The 22,601-nt window shown below is 37.8% G+C and overlaps 1 non-coding gene across 1 annotated transcript; it reads right to left on the reverse strand.

The window, feature by feature from the left end:
* Positions 1-16,171: 16,171 nt before the first annotated feature.
* LOC118661481 lies at positions 16,172-16,275 on the reverse strand. Its single transcript, XR_004969350.1, has one exon. It is a non-coding gene; the product is annotated as a U6 spliceosomal RNA (small nuclear RNA).
* Positions 16,276-22,601: the final 6,326 nt, after the last annotated feature.

A 22,601-nucleotide genomic window follows, 5' to 3' on the forward strand; every position in this document is an offset into this window, starting at 1 on the left:
ATGAGTCAATTAACGTCCTCAAATGCCAATGAGATGCAAAGGAGATTGGTAGTGGTGGTGGTGGCAATGCATCTCGGGAGCTGTTCCAATGTCTGGATTTTAACGAGAATTGCACACTGAGCTCACAGCTGATTATTTATCGTATGCAAACGTGACTGGCTGGCGCTCTCCCCTGCAGCTTTCCCCACGCCATCCCAAGAAAGTAGGCAAGACAAATTTAACCTTATCAAGACAGTCTCTTTGGTTTGGAGCCATTACTCATAAGACTTAATTTCTAACCTCCTTACTCAAATGAAAAGGTATGCTTTGATAATTTTTCCTATCAATTTTTCCTATCATTGATACTTTACACATCTTCTGAAATTACAACCCTTTTTAGTATCTATAATAATAAAAGTGTAATATGCTAATTAGACTGGACAAAGCTGGGGCTGTGAGGGAAGCCCGGGTCCCGGGTGCCAGAGGGAAGCCAGTGCTGGCAGCTGGGGTAAGGAAGGCCTACTTTTGCATGAATTTTGTGCATCGGGCCTTTAGTATACTAATAAGTGCTTAGCCATCCACTTTCAAATCACAGCCTCTAACTGCTCTTCTTTTAAGCATTTAAACGGTTTATTGCCTTTTATTTTCCAAATATTTTAAATATATCACTATATATCAAAATACATTTTCTTTTTTTAAAATACATTTGCTTTCATGGGTCTTGGAAATATGATTGACATGTAACATTGTATTACTTTTAGGTGTAGAACAATGATTTGACATAGGTATATATTGTGAAATGATTACCACAATAAGTGTAGTTAACATTCATTACCACAGATAGTTTCACATTTTTTTCAAGTTAAGTATTCTTCTTCTTCCCATTTTACAGACAATAGGGCTGAGGCTCAGAGGGAAGTTTATACAGTGACTGAATAGCAGTGGCAAATTTGGAAATCTAGGCCTCTCAGACTTCATAGCCTTCGTGCCCATGAACAAGGCTCACAGCTGTGCAAGATCTGATCTCCTACCTGTTTACATGGAATTAAAGGGAATATTTATTAAAACTTCAAATTTCAAAACTGCAATTCTCTACCTCTTAATTTTAGTAAAAACCCTGTCAGTTTAATGAATATTAAATGCTCCAGTGCAATTTGCCTCTCAGACTTTTTAGTTTCCTCATTTTAAAAGCCTGGACAGCTGGCTGCCCACTTGGCAAACACAAGACCCCCAAAGTAAAATGATGACTCTGGCCGCATGGCCACTTTTTCCTGACAGATTGGAACCCCTCACTGGCCATATTTTAATATAAAAACTGAACTACTGAAATGCAGTCATATGCTTTCTTCCCAGGGAGTCCAGAAGTGTCTTTCTGAGGAGCACGTCGGCATCCACAATCAGATCTGCCATGCCACATGACCAATTTCAGGCTTATTCTCCTAAAAATGTATCTTTCCTGATTGTAGCCCTAAACAGAATGGACAGAAAGACATAGTTTAATGAATTTCTATGAAGTCAAGTTATTCTCAAGTTAAGTGGAGTAAAAAATAAAAAGCTATATACTAAGATAATACCTTTGTTTGCACAATATTAATGCTAGTTTAGCAATGCCTTCTGTGGACTTGTGATTTGAGACATGTGTAGTTCCTACTTATTATTTATATCTGTTATGAAAAATTCTTGTATTTTGGAATGAGAATCTTTTTATGCTAATAACCCTTTTTGTAAATGCCGATGCTTTTCCATTTAGCAGAAATTCCAGAATGATTCTCTCATTAAGATACATCCTAGGAAATAAAATAAGCTGCATTTGAGATGCAGTTAAAAGATGTGTGTGTCATTATCTATACTGTCTTTACATGTGTTATTATGAAAAAGGGTAAAATATGATGACCTTTCACTCATTAAATGTGTTCCCTATCACATGAAGGCTGATAAGTTGTTGCCTTAGCCACATCTCCTAGCCAAACATAGAGGATGTGTTAATAAATGTGCATTGATCATTCACCCCTCTGCAATGTAACAGCTTAGAGGCTGAAGGCAGTCTACTTTTTAATCATAGAGTGTTGACTTCTTCGGGGAAAAAACACACACAACACCACCTAATGAGACTTCAGTTTAAACGCTTTAGGAATTGAATTTTGCAGACGGAAGATTGGCTTGCCATACTTTACCTTTGGAAATCCCTACAGAAGAATTCCGAAACATGCTTACCTAGGAGTAGATCTTAAGACAAAAACAGCAGCATTATGCCTTTTAAATCCAATATGAAACAAAACAATTTAGCTATTACCAGGTCTTGCAAAATGGTACACAGAAAAGTACACCCACAAAGGAATTTCAGAGCAAGTCACTGCTGCAGACAAATCACATTTTCACTTGCTGCAGTTACTTTCAAGATTAGATTTTAAATTATAGAGCAGAAGCAAAAGAAACTAAAAAAATTATCCTCTTATATTTCAGTGATGTGGCCTGGAGGTGATAGCTAAGTAGCTCTTTACACACATTACTGAGTAATCTATACACGCGAATAATTAAAAGCAACAATCCCCGTTTACTCATAAAAACTTCTTCCAGGGTCCCCTTCCGAGTAGTTACAGATGTTCCTCTGCTTCCAGTCTTAAATGAGCTTCAATAAAATGTATTTTACAACCCTCCTTGGTACATTTGGATTCCTAATCAATGTCAAAAAAAATTCCCCCTTCCTTCAACTGTATTTAAATAAATTGGACACTAAGTTCTTTACCTTTTCCAAAACTAATCTAACAATTTCATCTAAGAAAAACTTTTTGTAAAAACTCTTATGTCCAGTTTAGTTCCCTATGGCTCTGAAAATGTGTCTGTGTAGCATATGACTTTAAGCCAGGTTCTTATTTGATGAGACCACATAAAAATTGGCACTGAGCGAACCTGAGGGGTGGGCTTGGAGTTGACTGACATAATGGATTTCAAGTAGTTTTGATTTTAACCTAATACCTGTAGGAAACTCTTCCTTATCAAATGCTGAATTTCTATGTCTGGATTCCTGTGGAAGTTCTGAATACACTCAAGTGAGGATGCTCACTAAACCAGGAAGGAGGTTTACAGAATCTCACCGAAATAACAACCAGTGGTTAAACTTGAACCAAATTGCAGCAGTTAATAATCATAGCCATTCTTACCATTTGCAACAGCATGGATGGAACTGGAGAGCATTATGCTAAGCGAAATAAGCCAGTCAGAAAAAGATAAATATCACATAATCTCACTCATTTATGGAAAATAATGAACAAAGTAAACTGATGAACAAAAACAGATTCAGAGACAGAGAAGCTTCTTTCAGACCGTCAAACCTCAGAGGGAAGGTAGGGGAGGGTGGGGGTAAGGGGGAGAGATCAACCAAAGGACTTGTATGCATACATATAAGCATAACCAATGGACACAGACACCACGGGGGTGAGGGCATGAGTGGGGGGATTGGGGGGCAATGGGGAGATAAGGACACATAAAAATACCTTAATCAATAAAATTAAATTAAATTAAAAAAATAATCATAGCCATCTCCTCTATATGCTCAAACAAAGTTCAATATGGGACCTTTTGATAATATATTCAGCAGAATCTCACATTCTGCAAACTGGCTTTTTCCCAAATTCTGCCATCTGATCTGTTTGCTGCTGATGCCTTTCATTCTCTCTTAGGCAGGTGGTCAGATTGAGCAGACAAGTAGTCACCTCATGGTCAAAAAGGCACTTATGATAAATTGACCCCAGGACTGCAAAGTGTTTTGCATTTTTCCTGGAGCACAATCAACATTTTTTAAAATATACAGTGATTTGGCAATTAAAACAATTATTTATTTATAAATAAAATCTATGCACATAGATTCTGATAATAATAAAACCATTGGGAAAAACCCACAAATATTCACCAGAGAATATCGCAAAGTTCCATTCTTTGCAGAATCTTCATTTTCCTCAGTAAGAAGAGACATACATATAATGTTTTGCAAATGATTCTGAGGCTTAAATTATCAAGCATTGAGGTGAGTAAAGCAAGAAATATTAGCACATTGGTGAGTTTGTAATTCATGAACTTTCTTAACTTATAAAAACAATCGTCTCTCATGAATTAGAAAGACACACCAGTCATAGATGGTCCAATGATAATGTTTTACCCAATATTCTACATCATGAGAAGGGTTGGCCATTGACTAAAATAGGCAGTGAAGAGTTGGAACATATCACTAAGATTCTGTGAATAGACTATAAATCCCCTTAAGTATCAATTTAAGTGTTCTGTCTTAAAACTTCTCAAGATAATTTTTTTCTTGATAACATAATTTTTCTGCCACAGACAATGGAAGTATAAGGTGTGTTTTTGTTTTCACAAAATGTATAATCATTCAAGATTATTGTCTAAAATTGTAAAAATAATTAAATTGCAGCAATGTAGCTAAATCACAGCTATAATTGCCTGCCAGTTAAGTGCCAGAGAACCACTTTGGCTGGCCAGCCTTTCAGAAGTCTTCATGTCCCAACAGTGATGGGGGCAAGGCTGGGTAAGAGCAAAGATCTGAAATGTGTTCACCTTTTGAATTAAGCCTTTGATTTTGTAAAGAGATCAATAGATAATTCCATGTTTCCTAGTTGGGTGACTTGAAAAGCATATTTTCTAATTTTCCATAGCCTCCATGTTGAGAGCTTTGGTCTTCCTGCTGTGGTTTGGACACATCGAGCACACTCTTGTCTCAGGCTCTTTGCAGTTGCTTTCCCCTCCACCTTCCATGCTCTGCCCCTGATTTCAGTATGCCTCACTCCATTGCTTCTTCCAAGTTTCTGTGACATGTCTTCTCATCAGAGAGACCTTTCCTGTCCATGCACTGTAAAATATTAATACTCCTCTTCCAAAATTCATCACTCTCTAGCCCTTTATGCAATTTTATTTTTCCTCTTGGTTCTTAGTACCTTGTTGCATGTTATACTTTAATTGACTTAATGGTTTATTGCTTCTCCCATTAAAATTAAGTTCCACAAGAGAAGGAACTTTGCCTATTTTGTTCATTAGTGTAGTGCAGCACCTGTAACTATGCCTGGCATAGGAGTGGTGCTCAATAGACATTTGTTAAAGGGATAAATAAAATCAATTATCAGATACCTCGAGAAGAATTCAGATGACTCTTCTATATGAATCTTTTGACAGAACGATTGCTATGGATTCTTAATTTTTAAAATAATACATGTATTTGAATATTTTAACTTTTAATTCCAATTATTTACTTTCGAGGTCTTATGTTTTTTTATTTTTAAGGTGAGCTGCTTTTTGTGTAACTAAATAAAGATATTTGTTCTTCTGAAATATAATCTCATAATTCCATTAAGGTTGTTCATGGAACCCTGAATGGTCAGAATAATAAACCCATTATCAATGATCCAGCAATTATCTTTGGGTAATTGGGCCCATTAAAAAAAATCAAAAGATTCCATGTTTTTATCATTGTCCTCCTTTCTAGAAAAACCTATGGAGAGCTACAAAGAAAAGCCATGACCGAGGCTTGCCAAAATTTTCTGAGTTGCCTTATACACATGAGATGCTTTCTTATTCAATTTGAGGGAATTAGGAAGTTTCTTAAGCCATTAATTTGTAGGAGTTAGACTTTTGACTTCAAGAAGTTCTTGATGTGTGTGTGTGTGTGTGTGTGTGTGTGTGTGTGTGCATTAACATAATTAATGTGCCTATAAGTATCAGATTGAATCATTGGACTCAGGTTTTAAAATTTTTTAACAAATGTATTAATCATACAGAGTTAGTTAATTAAAAATTTTTCCTAGAAGTCAAAATGGATGCCATTAAAAATGTTATTCTTTTTTTAATACATTTTTATTGATTTCAGAGAGGAAGGGAGAAGAAGAGAGAGATAGAAGCATCAATGATGAGAAAGAATCATTGATTGGCTGCCTCCTGCACACTCCTGTACTGGGGATTGAGTCTGCAACCTGGGCATGTGCCCTTGACTGGAATTGAACCTGGGACCCTTCATTCTGCAGGCCAACACTCAATCCACTAAGCCAAAACAACTAGGGCAAAAATGTTATTCTTTTTGAAGCAGAGGACAGTGTATAATAAGCACATCCAGTAGAAAACTTTGAGGGAACATTGGGGGCAAAATAATATTTGTGACTACAATGATCTCCATATATGCAGACACTGACTCTTAAAACATTAAAGGAAAATGGAGGTCTACGGTTTATGCTGGCCCATTGTATTTTGACACTGTAGATCTTTGATAAACAGATCAATGAAGTATATACTCCAAATTTTTAGTTAGTAGATAAAGAAAGAGTTCTAGAGTGATGAAAGAACTTGGTTGAGTTCACACATTGTTACAGCCAGAATGCAGTATCTTGATTTCTTATCCTGTGGTTTTCCTATTATGTGTGAATTATTTTCATGTATATAAAGAAGTGAATGAACATTGGGCTAAATTCATAGACCTTTCAGGGATAAAATTACTCATTGTTCAGGTTGTGCTAAACAAAACTGTCTTAGATCCGTGGTTTACAACCTGTGCCCTACTGATGTAAAGTTCTCAGACATGAGACTGAGAATGGTCAGGGCTCCAGGACCTTCCCATTTTCCCATATACACACTGGGATTCCATGAAAGACTATATTTGAATAGGAAATTGTTACTACCAATATCTATCTAATAATAGGATAATATGCAAATTGGTTGAGATGCCGTCACATAACGACCTATCAGCAGGCTGCATCCTCACCCCCTGCACTGGCCCAGAGACATGAGTGAGGCTCACGACCCCACCCCTGGCAATGGGCCCAGAACATGAGGTTTGCATCCGAGTCCCCTGTGCTGGCCCGGGGACTTGAGGCTCATGTCCCCAACCCTGGCAACAGGCCCAGGGATGTGAGGCTCCCATCCCCGCACCCCTGTGTTGGCCCAGGGGTCTGCAGGTGCATGGAGGTCCACAGGCCTCTGCCGCAGCCTGGCCCGGGGGTCCGCAGGCCTTCCCCGGCTCCGGCCTACTTCTTTGGGGCAATCCATCGAGGAGCTAGCCTGTTCAATACCCTCCCCTCAGGTCACCATTGTTGCCCTCACCTCTCATGCCTATGGCAGATATTACTAATTTGTCATGGCATTCTTTTCTGTTGAACCTAAACATGGCCTCAGAATTTGTACTAACATGGTGCTCTAGGTAGCCAAGACCAATTGATCAACATTTTCACATGTGATGAAAGCTATTTGCCCTTGCTGGTGGAGCAGGAAAAAACTGAGGGCATTGAATTAGAGGGTTCTGTTCTAATAATAACTGTAATTCTGCATAATTCTGAGCAAACCAGTTAACCTCCCAGTGTCTCAGTTTTATTGACTATATAATGGAGAAAATAATTACTTTTATAATAATTACTTTTCTTAAGTAATAGGATGGTTGTAAGGATATATGACAGTGTGTACATGAACATCCTTAGAGAAAAAGGAAAACCTCACGAATACCTATACCAATTAAATTATTACAACCACCTATGTATGGAGAATTCCCTACCCATATCCAAATTCAAATATCTGCTGTTTTCGCTTCTTTTACCACTCAGGTTTCCCTTTCCACATCTATAAAATGTCAATAGTAATAGTTACAGAATTATTATGAGGATTAAATGAAAAACATGTGCAAAAGGCCCTACCACAGCTTTTGGCAGAATTCAAACTCAATAAAGTGTCATTATTATCCTCTTCACTAGCCAACTCTCTGGCCAGTGCTAGCAAAGTTAGGGTTGAGTTGGCTCTGGTCCCCTAGCATAAATGAGCACACTCAGGACACATCAACATAAAAACCAGGAGGATCTAATGTACTCCCTGGTGACTATCTTTAACAACACTGGATTATATACTTGAACATTGCTAAGAGAGTATCTTAAATATTCTCACTACAAAAATAAATGGTAATTGTATGAGGTGATGCAGGTGTTAACTAGGCCTCCTGTGGTAACCATTTTGCAATATATAAGTAAATCATGTCATCATGTTGTACAGCTTAAACTTATACATGTTATCTGTCAATTATATCTGAATTAAGCTGGGAAAAAATATAAACCCAGAAAATAAAATCTAGTGAAGGTTTGGAGTGATCTGTAAAACTTGTTATAATAGTTTGATGATACATTCCAGAGAAAAGTAGATGAAGTGAGAAAGGGGCTGCATGTGTGCTGGGAAATGGAGGGTGAGATGAGGTCAGTGCTAATCCAGAGGGTATAGCTCTATGACAATGGATGCATCATGATGATATAATCAGCACCAGTGCTAGTACTGGTATGTACTGTGGGCTTACTAACTGTCAGACTACAGTAACTTCCATATGCTACCTTATTTACTCCCGTTAGCAATGCTAAGAAGGCCCATTTGACACACATGAAAACTGAGACCTGGAGAACTTAAATAATTTTCCCAATGTCATAACTTGAAAGTGAGGGAACTGGGATTGAATTCAGACACAACTAAGTCTTATTCACAAAATTATTATAAAAACCAGACTGTAGCTCAATAATCCAATAGATTTCTTAATGAGAAGAACAGGAAGATGGAAAAATGAGATAAGAAGGCATTAAGGAGTAGAGTGGCCACATAAAATACAAAAATGCCTAGTTAAATTTAAATTTCAGTTAAAAATGAATAATATTTTAGAATAAATATGTGCCAAATATTATTAATTTTATTTGACGCACATATATATTGTGAAATGCTTTACCATCATAAGGTTAATTAGCATATCCTTTGCTTCACATAATTACCATTTTGTTGTTGTTAAGGTGAGAACATTAAAACTTTACTCTCATAGCAACGTGCAAATATACAATATATAATTATTAACTATAGTCACTATGCTGTACATAATGTTTCTGGAATTTATTCATCAGATGACTCAAAGTTTGTACCTTGTGACCAACATGTCCCCATTTCCCCCACCTCTCAGCTCCTGACAACCATTATTCTGCTGTTTCTATGAGCTTTATGTTTTTGGATTCCTCATATAAGTGAGATCATATACAATATTTGTCTTTCCTTGTCTGATTTATTATGCTTAACATAATGCTTTTAAGGTCTACTTATGTTGTCTCAAATGGAAGATTTTTGTCTTTTTAATTACTGAATAATATTCCTTTGTGTATACATACACCCCATTTTCTTCATCCATTAATTTGTCAACAGACACTTAGGTTGTTTTCATGTCTTGGCTATTGTGAAAAATGTTGCAATGAAAATGGGAGTACAGATACCTTTTTTAATTTTTAAAAAATTTATTCATTTTAGAGAGAGTAAAAAACATCAATTTGTTGTTCTGTTTATTTATGCATTCATTGGTTGCTTCTTATATGTGGCCTGACCAGGAATCAAACCCACAACATTAGTGTATGGGGACAATGCCCTACCCGTGGTCGGCAAACTGTGGCTCGCGAGCCACATGTGGCTCTTTGGCCCCTTGAGTGTGGCTCTTCCTAAGCCTTAGGAGTACCCTAATTAAGTTAATAACAATGTACCTACTTACATAGTTTAAGTTTAAAAAATTTGGCTCTCAAAAGAAATTTCAATCATTGTACTGTTAATATTTGGCTCTGTTGACTAATGAGTTTACCGACCACTGCTAAGTTAGCAGGCCAGGGCCATAAGATATCTTTTTTAAACAGTAATTTCATTTCCTTCAGATATATACCGAGTGAGATTTCTGGATCATATGATAATTCTTATTTTTAATTTTTTGATGATCCTCCATAATGTTTTTCATAGTGGCTGCACCAAGTTGCATTCCCACCAACAGTGCACCAGGGTTCCCTTTACTGCACATACTCACCAGTATTTTTTTATCTCTTGTTTTTTATCCTTTCTTCTCCCTTTCCTTCCTTCCTTCCTTCCTTCCTTCCTTCCTTCCTTCCTTCCTTCCTTCCTTCCTTCCTTCCTTCCTCCTTCCTTCCTTCCTTCCTTCCTTCCTTCCTTCCTTCCTTCCTTCCTTCCTTCCTTCCTTCCTTCCTCCTTCCTTCCTTCCTTCCTTCCTCCTTCCTTCCTCCTTCCTTCCTTCCTTCCTTCCTTCCTTCCTTCCTTCCTTCCTTCCTTCCTTCCTTCCTTCTTCTTCCTTCCTTCCTTCCTTCCTTTCTTCTTCCTTCCTTCCTTCTTCTTTATAATAATCGTTGTAGCAGGTGTGAGGTGATATATCACTGTGGTTTTATTTTGCATTTCCCTGATGATCACTGATGTGGAGCTCCTTTTCATGTATCTGCTGTCCATTTGGATGTCTTCTTGGAAAAATGTCTATTCAGTTCTCCTGCTCATTTGTTAGTCAAATTGTTTGCTATTAAGTTGTTTGTGTTCTTTATATATTTAGATATTAATCCCTTATCAGATATATAATGTGTAAATATTTTCTCCTATTCTGTAGGTTGTTGTTTTTTGTTTGTTAACGGTTTCTTTCACTGTACAGAAGATTTTTAGCTTGATGTAGTCCCAATTGTATATTTTTGCTTTAATTGCTTGTGCTTTTGATTTCATATCCAAAAAATCATTGCAACACTCATGTGAAAGAGTTTTCTCCCTATGATGTCTTCTAGGAGTTTTACAGTTTCAGGTCTTAGGTTTAAGTTCTTAATCCATTGTGAAGTAATTTTTGAGAGTGGTGTAAGTTAGGGGTTCAGTTTCATTATTTTTCATTGGATATCCAGTTTCCCAAACATGCCAATACCATACTATTTTGATTACTATGGCTTTGTACTATAGTTTGAAATGAGAACGTGTGACTCCTCCAGCTGTGTTCTTTCTCAAGATTGCTTTGGCTGCTTGGGGTCTTTTGTTCCATAAGAATTTTAGAATTATTTTTTCTATTTCTGTATAAAATGCCATTGGAATTTTGATGGGATTGCATTGACTCTATAGATCAAACATGTCAAACTCAAAGACTAACACAGACCAATTAAATAAGGTTTAAGTTTATGTGGGCCGCAAAAAAACAAAAGCTTCAATTTTCATAGAAATGTAGGTTTATTTCTATAGAGACATGCTGACTACAAAAGGCTGAAATAAATGAGTAATTGTTAACATAAAATAATAGGACATTTTAATAAAAATTAATATTTTTTCTTAAACATTAACGAACCAGACACTGGATAACTGCACAAATAAGCATAACACAAATAAACCTATTTTTCTTGTTCTCTGAACGCAAAATATTTCCTGTTGCACACACCAAACAAGTCAGTCTAAGACTAATGACATGGCAATTGGCTGCTAAAATATTCACTGCTAGTATTAGTGGAGAGAACTGGCGTGCCTGCGCATAAGGAGTGTAAAAGAAATGAATGCAAAATGATTATAGTAATCAGTCATTAGTGAACATTGTAGTTTGTTATTAATAATTATGTATAAGAGAATATTGTAAAAATAAAGTGTAAAAGTTTTATTAAAACATTTCTTACATACCGTTATATTGGCTGGGCCACAAAAATATTCATTGTGGGCCACATGTGGCCCATGGGCTGAGTTTGACATACCTGCTATATTGATGGTTTTCCATAGTATAACCATTTTAACAATGAACTTTTCTGAACTATGAACATGAGGTATCTTTCCATTTATCTCTGCTTTTTCAATTTCTTTAATCAATGTCTTATAGTTTTTGGTGTATAAAGTTTCCATTGACTTGTTTAAATTTATCCTACCTATTTTATTGATTTAAATTCTATTAAGATGTGAATTTTTTCTTGTTGTTGTTGTTTTGCCAAAAATGGGAACTTTTTTTAAGAAGAAAACAGCAAGGAAAGAAGGTTTTATTGAGTAAAATGTACATAAAGAACATTTTCTGGAACAAATAAGGGGGAATAAATTTCTTAATTATATCTAATGCAGGCTACTTGATTTCCTTATTTCAAATAAAAAAATGCAGGAAATACAAAATTTTTCCTATAGAAATGCCTGTTGTCAATTTTTTAACATTAATTTACAGAGTCTCTGAGAATCTAACAAAAGCAATGGACCACTTCTCCAGAAAAAGCTTATATCCATGCCCATACCCCTCTCCCAAGTCAACAGAACCCACAATAAAAATCTATGTTTCGAACCATTTAAAAGGAGACAGCATGGCTTACTGAACAATGTGCCTTAAAGTCAGTAAGATGTCTTACATAGTAGTAGCCTAACAATCATTTAAAACTGATTCTTGGGAAGGGAGAGCCCTGAATCACAGCATTTGCCAATTTCCATGGTATAAATTTCCACTGTGGCTAATTTCAAGTTACCTGCATAGCATAGCATCACTCATCAGAGTTGGGAAGAAATGTATAGTAGCACATTGTAATATTCCAAACATATGCATACATAAACAATATATGTAAAAAATCTCAAGAACATAGATAATGGTATCCTATATAATAAAAGCCCAGTGACCATAATGGCAGAATGACCAGAACGACTGCTCAACTATTCCCTATAAGGTGCACTGACCACCTCTCGGTCCCTTTCCCCTGCCGACAGGCTCCAATCGCCGATGGTGAATGGGGAACCTGGGTGGATGGCAGGGGATGCAGGAGGCACCAGGCCAAAACCCCAACCCTGCTGGTCACCCCACACACAGAGGGCAATCTGTGGCGGGGGTGGTGCTGGCAAGTGGGCAACAATGGCTGACCTCTCAGTCCCTTCCCCAGCCATCAGGCTCCCATCACCAGATGGCAAACGGGGAACTGTGGTGGGTGGTGGCAAGATGGTCCTGATTGCAGGCTAGGCCTAGGGACTGTACTTGTGCACGAATTCGTGCACCGGGCTTCTAGTAATATAATAAAATAATTAGGATATGGTAAGTTTTGAGTATTTATTACCTCCTTAAAATATAATTTATATAATGATAGTTTATATGATTTAATTTTCAATAATGGCTATGTTTAACAATAGCTTGCAAATTTCCTGAAAATTTAATAGGCAGCTCTCGTTGATTGAGCACCTCACTGGCTTGGCTCCTTATGGAATCTGCAAATGAATCTCATGGTTGTCACAAAAATTGAAGAAAGGTAATGTATATGAAGCACTTAGAAGTTTCTAAATAGAGCAAGTAACATTTTCTTCAACGTATACTAAGGGTTCACTTGGGCACTGAAGTTTACTTATTTATTTTCTCTCATCTGCACTAACTGCCAATTTTAGGTGCCCAAAGAATAACTGGATCTCAATTACATTTCTATGCTCTCATTAGAACAATCATCTTTGATGGATTAAAAAAATTATTCATTAAATAATATATTTCCTTATCTTGTTCTGATTTTTTTTTTCTCTTTCTAAATGTGACACGGATGTTAAAATAGTACTGTGATGTTTTTTATAGGCTACCTAACCCCTCAGACACAAGGAGGGTCCAGAGAAATCAGTGAATTTATATATTTTAAGTTTCATAAATTACCCCTTTGTTTCTATAATATGTCAATAGACTACAGACATTGTGTTTCTCTATGTCACTTTCCTACAACAAAATGAAACTGCCAGGGCCCTATCTATAAGGTCATCATTTATGGAACAACCACAAATGTAATCAATCAAGTCATTCCAATGGAGCAATAGCCAGTGTGACCTCAACAGACTTTTGCTTTTGGAGCCAGATCTCTTTAGTGACAGACATAACCCTGGTGGGTCGGCAGCATCCTTCACTGCTCACTCTGCCATCTGCCACTGTGGAAACTTCATCATTAAAGGCAGAGTTGTTGCTGGACAAATTTGCAAATGGTTTTGAGAGCATTATTACTGCACAGAACATTACCATCTGTAAGTAGGCAAATCTGAATTACAATGTATGTCTACCTTTCTTTCTCTATGTATATCTTAATAAAAATACGCATGCATTAATGTCGAAACTGGCGGCATTTTCTTTTGTATGGAATTATAGCTTTTCAACTGCCCCCAGAACTTAACTTCCTCCTTTTAAATCATCCTTATTTAAATCGTCACAGGTCAAAGATTATCTATATTATTTTGCATTTAGTTGTCTGTCCTTATTCACAAAGTACTTTTGTTTGATTTTATTCATATATTATATTATATTATATTATATTATATTATATTATATTATTATTTATTATGTATATGAGTGTATGTGTATATATATATTATAGCATTTAAAAATACTATGTTACTTATGATATATACTATGTAATTTAAAGAATAATATGGTATTACAGGTTTAACATTTTTCAGTTATGTCTTCGAGATAGTACCACCTGCCTTCCTGCAAATTTCAACCATGGAATAAATGACAAACTCATAGAAACAATATAATGAAAACATTAAACTAGATTATCCAATTAATAAGCCAGGTAGTTTTATATATATGATATGTATGTGGTATGTATGTAAGGAATATATATATATTATTTTTAAGTCCTGCTTTATAGTATTCAGACTATGACAACTGTAATTATACTATTAGAACAATATAGTATTTTATATCATATTATTATTATATTATTATTATTATTGCCATTGTACAGACAAGATAACCAAGGCACAGTTTGGTAAACTATAGATCAAGGATTCTGAACTTAGCAAACCTAGGCCCAGAATCTGCACTGTTCATTTATCAGAATCTGTGGACCGCTAGAGTCTAAAAATATGTCAATGGATTGAAGGTTTATCTTAGCTTGTGATGCTAGAACAAAATGTCATAGACTGGGTGTCTAAAACAATAGGTATTTATTTCTCACAGTTATGGAAGCTGAAAAGCCTAAGTTCAAGGTGCTGGCCAATGCTGTTCCTGGTGAAGTCCCTCTCCTGGCTTGCAGATAGCCACCTTCTTGCTGTGTCTTCATATGATGGGGAGAGAGAGAGAACTCTGGTCACACGAGTGGCGAGGGATGGAGGAGACAGGGAGGTGGGGAGGTGGGGAACCTGATCAGCCCTGATCACCAGCCAGGCCTAGGGACCCCACTCGTGCACAAATTTCATACACGGGGCCTCTAGTCTACACTAATAAAAGACAAATGTGCAAATTGACCATACTTCACTACATCTTAAGCCACACCCTCCAGCCAATCAGAGCGAGTATATGCAAATTAACCCAACCAAGATGGCGGCCAGCAGCCACTGAGCTGGAGCAAGCAGGATGCTTGGTTACCCCAATGATGGAGGAAGCCAAGCTTCCTGCCTGCCGCAGCTGGCTCTGAGCTCCACTCAAAGCAACAAAGTTTCAATTATAGAAGATAAATAAACCCCAAATACCTGCTTTCAGCTGGCTGTGGCCACAAAGCTGGAGCGAGCAGGAGGGTTGGGTTGCTGCTGGTGATGGAGGAAGCTAAGCTTCCCTCCCGCCCGCCCTGGCCGGCTCTGAGCTCCTCTCAAGGCTACAAAGTTTCAATTATAGAAGGTAAATAAATACCAGAATAAAAAAAAGAAAAAAAGGAGAGGCTGGGAGCTTCCGTTCCCGGGGGGGCTTGGCCAGCCTGAAAATGGCCCTCAGCCCCTCACCCAGACTGGCCAGGCACCCCAGTGCAGACCCGCCACCCTGAAGGGGGTGTGGCCAGCCTGAAAACAGCCATCAGCCCCTCACCCAGGCTGGCCAAACCTCCATGGGGTGAAGATCCCCACTAGGGGGGGGCTTGACCAGCCTGCAAACAGCCATCAGCCCCTCACCCAGGCTGGCCAGGCACCCCAGTGGGGACCCCCACCCTGAAGGAGGTGTGACCAGCTGCAAACACCCATCAGCTCCTCACCCAGGCTGGCCTGGCACCCAAGCGGGACCCCGGCCCTGATCCAGGACACCCTTCAGGGCAAACCAGCCGGCCTCCACCCATACACCAGGCCTCTATCCTATATAATAAAAGGGTAATATGCAAACTGACCCTAACAGCAGAATGACTGGGAATGACTGGTCATCCCCTGAGGGGTCCCAGACTGCGAGAGTGCACAGGCTGGGCTGAGGGACTCCCACCACCACCACCACCGAGTGCACAAAAATTTGTGCACTGGGCCTCTAGTTTACAATATAAAAAATATTATTCACCTAAATTTTTTAAATTTTTTTTTTTATACAAGATTGATTTATACAGCACATTTGTGATAATTTAGACAGTGATTATGACCTCGATGACCAAGCTCTCAATAATTCAAGTAGTATAAAAGGCAAATGTAGATCTTTTAGCATGTGGAACATTGTTACAATGCTTTCTTCTCAAAACTACTATTATTATTTTACTACTTCACAAATTTGGGTGTAATACTTGCACAGGCATCATGCTAATCTCTGTATCATTTCAATTTTAGTACATGTGCTGCTGAAGCAAGCACACAAAATATTATTTTAAAAGTAAAATGAACAGTGGTTCTGTCAGGTTAAATGACAAACTTAAAGTGGAAGCTTGATGGGTGAGAGTCAGAAGTAACTGGCAGCAGTGTGAATGATGTACCACAAACAGGAGATCGGGTGGTTAATGTCTTAATTACCTGAACTCAGTCAGCAGTAGAGAAAATGGACACAATGACCTGAATTTCAGAGATGTTTTAGAAGTGGGGATGGAGTAGAGGAAATGTTAAAGGAAAAGTCAAAATGTAAGCACAATTTAATAGCTTGGGTGAATGCATACTTAGCTTTACAATAAGAGACAAGATACGGATTGCATGGTATTGAGAGGTGACCAGGAGATGAGGAAAAGCTTTTGCAAGTTCCATATAACCATATAACAGCATGACATTTAAGACATTTAAAAGTCTAAACCTATCTTCCCATTCTCATCTCTCTTCACTCTCTAATAAACCTGTTCCTTATCCCCAGGGCATCCTCCCAAGGACCTAGTAAGTCAGTGGTATAAACCCGTTATGCAGTTTCCCACCTAGTGTTGTTATTTATATCATCTTTTTTCCTTTGTGAAATGGCCCTTCTCTCACATATCGGCTAGTTTAAATCACACTGGCACTACAAGGCTCTACTGAAGTGTTGTGTGTACTTCATCCCCCAGGCAAGATCTATTGCTTCTTTTTCTAAGTCTCCATAAACCCAAGTTCAGAACTTGATTACAGCCCTCATCACATCAAGTTATTTTAAATTGCATGTTTCAGTCTATCCCACTAGAATGTAAGTGCTGAAAGGCGTAACTTGCTTCGTTGTATAAATGAAAGTTTTCTTATGTAAATTGCTATGTGTTACTGAACATTACCTAATTAAGATGTGTTTATTTACTCTTGTCATTCACTGGTTAAGCTGCTGAGGTTGCAACCATAAGTTCTGTTGTTATGGCCCCTGCCCTCCCAAGGGTAATACCTAGTAGATGACACATAGAACCAAAAAGACCAATAAATCAGAGTGTCATAAGTTTAGAAAGCATGATGATGACGATGATAATGATGATGTTAGCGAATAGTCATTGAGTACTTTAGGTGCCAAGCATGGTTCCAAGCACTGTACATGTATTTTGTGATTGGATCCTCACAACAGCTCAGTGACAGAGAAAGTAGAGAGTAATTTCATAGAAATCAGAAGGAAAACAACCAAGACTGGAAATCAGCTAAAGCTTCCCTAACGAAGTCAAGACCTGAAGAGGAAGGCGGGGGAAGGTTGGGAAGAGGATAGAAGAGAAAGGGTGTGTGTGTGTGTGTGTGTGTTAGAAAAAGGAAAAGTGCATCTATCAGGAAACAAATGTCAAAGGCCAATCAATATATTATTATTTAGTAGGTATTGGGAGTATACTTCCAAAGTCAGACAATATCTAAAAGAGCTTAATTCCTTTAGAAAGAGTCACAAAGCTAGACCAGACCTCTCATCCTCATTTTACAGATAGGAGCACTGAATCCCAGCTCAAGGAAATGAATTCCCAATGGCACGCAGAGTCGTTGGCAAGAGGCCGTTCCCAGCCAGGCTCTTTCCAGAACACCATGCTGCTGCCTCACGGATTGTTAAACGGGTCCTACTTCAGCCAGCCAGCAGTAAATGCACACAGAAAAATAATATGACTCCCAACCACCACATTCCAGTTCACATTATTCTCTTGATTATTATTTAATAAGAAAAATATAAACAATGGGACATAATAGTACATATCTGTACTTAATCTCCAAACAGATGTGATCTAGAAATGATTCCTCTCAATCTTCTCTCAACACATCAGTTTCACTCTAAAAATGTGTCCTGCTTTTTTATCCTGCAGGCTGTAATAATTCCATCTTAATCATATTCCTATCGGACAGTCTTAATTTAGTCTTATTTTGAGTTGTAGGAACATGGCCTTTGGAGGCAGGTAGGCAGGGGTCTCAGTTATGGGCCTGCCACTTACCAGCCATGTGATCTTGGGCTAGTCACATAGGTGCAACCTTCATGTAAAATACAATGTACAGTGCTTGGACATGGTACCTTTTGAAAACATTTAACTTATGAGATATACACTTTAATAATATATCATAAAATCACCGCTAAAAAAAACAAAAAGAGGCTTTGAGTCTTCCACTTTACTGAGAGAGTCTATAGACTGGTCAAGTTCTTACTTGCTAAAATGAAATACCCATTTAATTCTCCCCACTACACTATGGACTTTGTAACAGCAGGACTATGCATTTCCTCTACATTCTGGCATTTAGCAATGTGATGAACAATAATAGTAAACACTTATAAATATTGGTTGAATTATCTATTTGATGTCTGAGCCAAGGCTAAAAACTCAGGCTTCCTGATATCTAGTTCTGTAATTTTTCTTTTCTTTTTTTAAAATGTACCTTATTGATTTTTTACAGAGAGGAAGGGAAATGGATAGAGAGTTAGAAACATCGATGAGAGAGAAACATTGATCAGCTGCCTCCTGCACACCCCCTACTGGGTATGTGCCTGCAACCAAGGTACATGCCCTTGACTGGAATCGAACCTGGGACCCTTGCGTCTACAGGCCGATGCCCTATCCACTGAGACAAACCAGTTAGGGCTGTAATTTTTCATTTACAGAACCCAAAATTGAGGTAAAATAAAAATCCCTGGTTCTTCATTCTGTAAAGAGTATTCTGGGGAAAATTTGGTCTTAGAAATTTCAAGTTATCTATGATGTTCCAATATGTTGCTTTTCTTTCTGCCTGGACCCCATTGATACAAATTCACATGAAAATGGACAGTTGGGAAGGGAGTGAGGACTTCAGTTGAGCAATTAGTAAGTGAGGCAGTACTTAGTGTGAATGCCCTGCTGGGTGGTGGATATACGGCAGGGCTCAGGCACTGTGTTTATGCATTTTAAATTGCTTGCTTTACAACTCCAGGCCAGAGGAAATATCACCTCTGAGCCAAACTGGAACAGCGCATTCCAACACAGTAAAGTAGAATCGGGCAATCTCAAACAGGCATCATACCCCTTGAACTTAGCTCCAGTTAATTATGTGGAAATAAATCCCACAATGAGATCCTTTGACATACTATACTTAACCAAAATCATAACCTTATAAAGAGACCATGAACAAATGTTATTGCTAAACCCCCTTAAATTGCTTAAACTGTGGAGTTCCCGGCATTAATTTTAGTAGCAGTATTAACAGCTGATGGAAATAATGCTGTGGCTTGCAGACATGAAATACCATAGAAATCTGACCAGTTTTGCTTGAAAGGATGGCATCAGATTCTCCCAAAAACCAAGTGGAAGCTTTTGAGATTCATCTACTTACAAAACAAACAAACAAACAAACAAAAAACCAAAAACCATTATTGTATGCCTAAAAACAGTGGTTCCCACTCCTCTTTTTGCTTTTCCCTCTTGGGTCAATGATAAAATATACACGGAACACATGATCCCCGTCTGTCAATTACGGTGGAAGTATAACATTATCCTTTACCTTAGCATGTATGAAGCAATTTGCTATAAGAATGAGAGTGATGTGACGGTTTTCATACAATAAACGGTGCTAACTGCTTGAAAATGCGCACAGTTTAGGAGATGACAGGTTCAATTCTCAAGCAGAGGCTGTATATTGTGATGTTTTGGCACTGGTTAAATATTCAATCATTCCACTGCCTCGTCTGTGGGAAATATGCTAATAGGTTATCACCACAGCCTTTGACTCCCAGGGCACTTGAAGCCCAGAATTCCACAGCCCTGATGCCAGTGGGGCTCATTGCATTTGATGGATGCAAATAAACTTGGCTTTAATATTTTGATTGATCTGGAAGGTATTAACAAGGGATTTTTATTGCAAACAGAATCCTACAGAATCCATTCGGTTTACTCTGATTAACATCTAGTCTTTGATAAATGAACGTCTCCGACTTTTCAGCCTCCATATTAACAGTCATCACCCAACAAATTAAAGTGAGTCTTTAAAAATGGCATGTTTCCAATATCTCATTTTTCAGCAAACAAAACAAAACCTAAGTAAAAATAACAGACCTCTTCTTTTGTCAGAAAATTGTAAAAGTCCTTAACACTAGGAAAGTTTATATTTTAAAGGGAAGGACAGCCAAAGGTCTGGTTTGGCATAGGGAATAAAATTGCAAGTTGAGAAATGGGAGCAGACTATTTTTTTCTCAGTTACAAAAGAAAGACAGACATCCAATGGCCTGTGGTAATGCGTCCCTGTTATGAAGTTCATGACTCAGAGTAGAAAGTTCACTGAGGGACAAGAAATCATTTTTACTGGCTACACCTCTGGATATGTTTAAGTGTATATACTGAGCAAATATTTAGAAATATTTATATTAAACTTGGAATGTCTGACACAACTGAAATTTGAACTTTATTGCATAGATGCCTAATAAGAGTAAGGGTTTTTCTCTCCTCTTCTAGTTAGTGCCCATGTTGTATTTTTATTTTTATTTCTGGAAGGATAGGCCACCAGAAGAAGAAGAGGTGAATCTTTGAGATAGTGCAGAAAATTTCCCTAATTAGATATAAAGTGTGACTTTTGTTGCTGTTCCTGTCAAATGGTGAGCTCTTTGGCCACATATAATCATGTTCATATTCTCATTTTATGACAATTTTATGGGACCATTATATGCCAGGTCCTTGTCTCTCACAGCTATAGAAACCCTTTCTCAATCACACAGCTGAAGGAAACATGTAGAAGTTACTATAATATTAGACATCTACTCTGGCAGCCCATCTCCTGCTTGGATGGCTTTGAGTTGGTCTTCATTTGGGAACAATGAGCTGAGCCAGGACACACACATAAACGTTAACCCTGGCACTGCAACCTCGTTGGCTCATACCATGCTCAAATTTATGAGGTCTCCTCATAGAATTAAGACTCCAATAGTGATTTAAACCAAATTAATCACACTGGCCATATTGGTTCAGTTAATCTCTAGATGTCTTAATTTGGTCAGGAGTGCATTCACCAGCAATTAAAATAAATATAAGGGTATTTATTATTGTCTCACTGACAGGAAAAATTAGTAAGAATAACATAATTTAATTGTTCAATTATTTCATTTTTGTCAACCCTTTGATATTTAAAATGTCTTATAGTAAGAATGTCAGAGCCTATTTCACAATGTATATAATATAAAGCAGTTTGTATTCATGAAATTATTGATACTTAAAAATTATTAACCATCTTTTCATAATAATTTTAAAATTATTTCATCTGAAAATAAAGTTTATCCATAACACTATAGTTCTAAGCTAAATAAGTCTCTTTTGTATTCCTCATAACATCCAGCATAGAGTTTTGCCAATATTTATATGAGGAAAGAAGACTATTAGGATGTGGAATTGAAACTAATGTAGCCCTGGCTGGTGTGGCTTAGTTGGTTGGCATATCTTTCTGTGAACTCAAACGTTGTGGGTTTGATTCCCAGTCAGGGCATATACCTACGTTTTAGATTGGATCCTGGTTAGAGAACATACCAGAGGCAACCAATCAATGTTTCTTTCTCACATTGAGATCTCTCTCTCTCTCTCTCTCTCTCAAATCAATGAGCATATTCTTGTATGAGGAAATCAATCAATCAATCAATCAATCAAACTAATTTAAACTTTAGGTCATATATCTGCCAACCAGTAGCCACAATAATGCTGTATTATAAACCACCTCAAAGCTCAGTGGCTTAAAACAAGAACATTCATCCTGCTTCATCAGTAAGTTCTCTTTTGCAGTCATCTCAATATTGTAGGACCTTATCCATTGCAGCTAGGAAGGATCACTAGCTGTTTTTTTCTCTTTGGGATTCTCATAGGTGACAGGTTTACTAAACTTTTTACCACTATGCAGAATTTTGTCAGACTCCACTCAAAGTTTCTTTGGCCTCTGCTACCTTATTCTAAAGCTGATGCCACATAATCCAGGTATTTGTTATGGTAGCACCCCCTTCTAGGTACAAATTTTTGCATTAGTCAATATTGGCACAATAATACCACTCATCAAATCACCCCGCTAGGGTTTGGCTGACTAAACTCAGTTTGCTCAGCTGGTCTTGGTCCCTAAATGTGGGTTGGGTGGAGTCTGCTCCAGGCTCTACTGCGGGTTAGGCTCAGATCTGCTCCATGAGTGATCATTCTGGGGTCCGGGCTGCAACTGAGATAGCTCTCCAGGGAAGCTCTTCTCATGGTAACTGCAGGAGGGTACGATGCATGGCCAAGCACTAACACATCTCAGTCCTCTGCTTGTGTCACAGCTGCTAACATGATTTTGGCCAAAGCAAGTTACATGGATGA

The sequence above is a fragment of the Myotis myotis genome, unplaced genomic scaffold (genome assembly GCF_014108235.1).
Source record: "Myotis myotis isolate mMyoMyo1 unplaced genomic scaffold, mMyoMyo1.p scaffold_m19_p_1, whole genome shotgun sequence".
NCBI lineage: Eukaryota > Metazoa > Chordata > Mammalia > Chiroptera > Vespertilionidae > Myotis > Myotis myotis.